The sequence below is a fragment of the Etheostoma cragini genome, chromosome 12 (assembly GCF_013103735.1).
Source record: "Etheostoma cragini isolate CJK2018 chromosome 12, CSU_Ecrag_1.0, whole genome shotgun sequence".
NCBI classification, from domain to species: Eukaryota; Metazoa; Chordata; class Actinopteri; order Perciformes; family Percidae; genus Etheostoma; species Etheostoma cragini.
Genome location: NC_048418.1, coordinates 428531 through 432205, shown reverse-complemented (window position 1 = coordinate 432205; position 3675 = coordinate 428531). Strand labels below are relative to the sequence as shown.

General features: G+C 40.1%; 1 protein-coding gene across 8 annotated transcripts in view; it reads right to left on the bottom strand.

Moving 5' to 3' along the window:
- The window catches only part of LOC117953907 (NACHT, LRR and PYD domains-containing protein 12-like), a 57664-nt gene that overhangs the window by 22865 nt on the left and 31124 nt on the right, over positions 1 to 3675 (bottom strand). The window lies entirely within an intron of this gene.

The following is a 3675-nucleotide window of genomic DNA, read 5'->3' as shown; positions in this document are numbered from 1 at the left end:
ATACATTTTTGAATAGAATGCTAAGCTATTAAAACAGCCTAAAGATTGTTTTCATGCTTTTATAAATCATGTATTAATTTTAAACATACATGTGGCAAATTGAATCCTTAGGATTATCTGTCTCTGTGGATGACCTGAGTGACTACATATAGGCCAGTAAGCAGCAATTTTTAAAATTGATTTCATCTCTATCACCAAACATCCAGACTTCACATACAAACACAAATGTTATCTGTCTTCTTCATTACTGTTCCTCCAACAAAGCTGTGTACGTGGGATTTATTCATCAATAAATACTCTGCTATCTTTTTATAACAGGAGATAATAATAAATAACTTCCTGTTGTCTCTCCAGGCTGAGTGGCTGTAACCTGTCAGAGAGAAGCTGTGAAGCTCTGTCCTCAGTTCTCAGCTCCCAGTCCTCTAGTCTGAGAGAGCTGGACCTGAGTAACAACAACCTGCAGGATTCAGGAGGGAAGCTGATCTCTGATGGACTGAAGAGTCCACACTGCACACTGGAGACTCTCAGGTCAGATCATCAACAATAATCTTTGAAAACACAGAAATGAAAAATACTTTGGAAATGTTCAAGAATTATCAATGTTTCCAAAGTGTTTTATTCAGGTTTAGAATCACTTCATAAAGAAGGAAATATGAACTGTGGCTGACATCCAGAAATAATATTCACTGCAAATTCACTGCCGCAAAGATTGGCCTATGCCATTACCCCCAACCTGCATAGAGGCGGTGCCCTTCATCGCTGCTTGCAGCTTTAATTATTATTAGTGCCCGAGCACGAGTGCTAGGGCACCAACGGTGTCCTAGCACGAAGTGCAAGGAACCTATTGTTTTTGTAGGGATTATTATTATTATTATTATTATTATTATTATTATTATTATTATTATTATTATTATTATTATTATTATTATTATTACGCACCTTTGCTGTCATTTTTTAGGGCTTTCTCATGCGGTAAAATTCGCAAAAACTGGCACACATGTAGGACCTATAAAAAATGACAGAATTCTGTAGTGATTGGGCTCGGGCGATGACAGAGTGCTCCATAGCGCCCCCTAACGTTGACCCTGACAAAAAAAAGTCATAATTCAGCATTCAAACTTTCAGGGATCATGCGTATCATCTGGAAATTTATCATGCTATTTTTTCAAAATAAGTTTTTTTTTCTATATATGGTGAATTTCGTGCTAAATCTCTGATTTTTTGAAGACGTTTTTGGGGACGTCAGGATCCACGAAAACTCTCAAAATCTTGCAGCCATGTGCAGAATATGAAACTCTTTCATCTGAATACACATTTAGGCTTGGGCGTGGTATGGTTGGTCTATAGCGCCCCCTTAAGTGGATTTAGCACTTGGGCACATTTTTGACGGCCTCAATATATCCAAAAACTCACAAAAATTGGCGCCCACATAAACACCACTTCATGTGTTTTACATTCTTTCGAACTCCTCCTAGGCCGTAGATGCAATCTTCTTGAAACTTGGCAGGTATTATCTACCGACACTCACGATGAAAAGTTATCCAAAGAATTTTGATAGTGCAAAAATTGTGCGAGTTATAGAGGACAAACCTCCTCTAAGGGTTATTGAAAGAGGAAGTTGCATATCTGGCCAAGATTTATTCCAATTGCCACCAAACATGACACAGTTGTTCCGCATAGCGGTGTGAGCATCCATGCCACATTTTGAAGTGAATTGGACATTAGATGGCGCCGTTAAATTTTCTTTTCATATATATTTTTTTCTTCCTGTAGGCGGCTATTGAAACAGGAAGTTGTGTATCTGGCCAAGATTTATTCCGATTGCCGCCAAATAAGGTTCCGCATAGCAACATGAGCATCCTTGCCAAAACTTGAGTGAATCGGACATTACATGGGGCTTTTAGAATTTTGTTTTATTCACTACCCACATTGCAATACATCTAGCATTAATGCCATCTGCATGAAATGTTGGATTTTGAATCAAATGCTATAAATTGTAACTGTAATTCCTTCACAACAAATGCCTGTCTGACTGAATAGGTCCTTTATCGGGGCGGCTGTGGCTAAGCGGTAGAGCGGTTGCCTGCCAATTGGAAGGTTGGTGGTTCGATCCCTGGCCCGGCAGTCCGAAGTCGAAGTGTCCTTAGGAAAGACACTGAACCCTGAGTTGCCCCCGATGCGCAACGGAGTGTGAATGTGTGTGAGTGTTTATATGATGAGCAATGACCTCGGCCACAGTGTGTGAATGGTGAATGTGAAAGCGCTTTGAGTAGTTGTTAAGACTAGAAAACACGCCCCTCCCCCACGTCCAGTGAGAAAGGAAGGGCAGTCGCTCTGGAAAATTGTCCCCAAGTGCAGATGTAGTTGGCTTTAAACTTTTCAGACTGACATTTTTGTTAAGTAAATAATTCTGCATGTATTCATCATAGTTTTGATGCCTTCAGTGAAATCTACAATGTAAATGGTCATGAAAATAAAGGAAACTCGTGGAATCTTTTGGCCTGTACTGCATATACACACACACACACAAAGAGACCCACCCTAATGAAGAAAGTGGCTGTAAATACAGTTTCTGTTTTATCTGCTTGATATTTCCCACAATCACCAAGAGTCCAGGCCTGAGGACATTTGCAGGCCAATGTGGAATTTTGGAGACAGCGCCACCAACTGGCAACAGGAAATATGCCTTATATGACAAACATCATCCGATTAACATGAAACTTAGAATGTGTGGTCTACATGTGATACTGAGCCGGCCCCCATATGTTAACCACGCCAACTCACTCAGGCCACGCCCCCGTCCCTAAAATTTGTGTAAGGTGTCATTGAACTCAACAGAGAGTTCTTTCTTTATTGGTGATGCTTTGACCCACCTCCTGTGATTTGCCCACTTCCCTTCCACAGATAATGAACTTTATGACGTAGATTCTTATAGCAAGGAGTTCCATCTTCATTGGTGACGATTTGCAGCGTCTGAGTGCCGCGCATATTCACTGCCGCAAAGATTAGCCAGTGCCAGTACCCCAACCTGCATAGAGGCGAGGGCCCGTTCATCACTGCTTGCAGCTTTAATTTTTTGAGTTTTTTAAAACAACATAGCAAGAGTTTTAACATGTGTTTAAAATGGATTTCATAATCTCTATCACCAAATGTCCAGATTTCACATAAAGACACAAATGTTATCTGTCTCCTTCATTACTGTTCCTACAACAACGCTCTGTACGTGGGATTTATTCATCAATAAATACTCTGATGTCTTTTTATGACAGGAGTTATTAATAAATAACTTTCTGTTGTCTCTCCAGGCTGAGTGGCTGTAACCTGTCAGAGAGAAGCTGTGAAGCTCTGTCCTCAGTTCTCAGCTCCCAGTCCTCTAGTCTGAGAGAGCTGGACCTGAGTAACAACAACCTGCAGGATTCAGGAGGGAAGCTGATCTCTGATGGACTGAAGAGTCCACACTGCACACTAGAGACTCTCAGGTCAGACCAACAACAAAAATATTTGAAAACACAAAATTGAAAAACACTTTGGAAACATTCAAGAATAATTAATGTTTCCAAAGTATTTTATTCAGATTTAGAATCACTTCATGAAGAGTGAAATATGAACTGTGGCTGACATCCAGAAATCATTTATATTTTAATATTATCTGACTGTGATTACTGGACGTTTGTT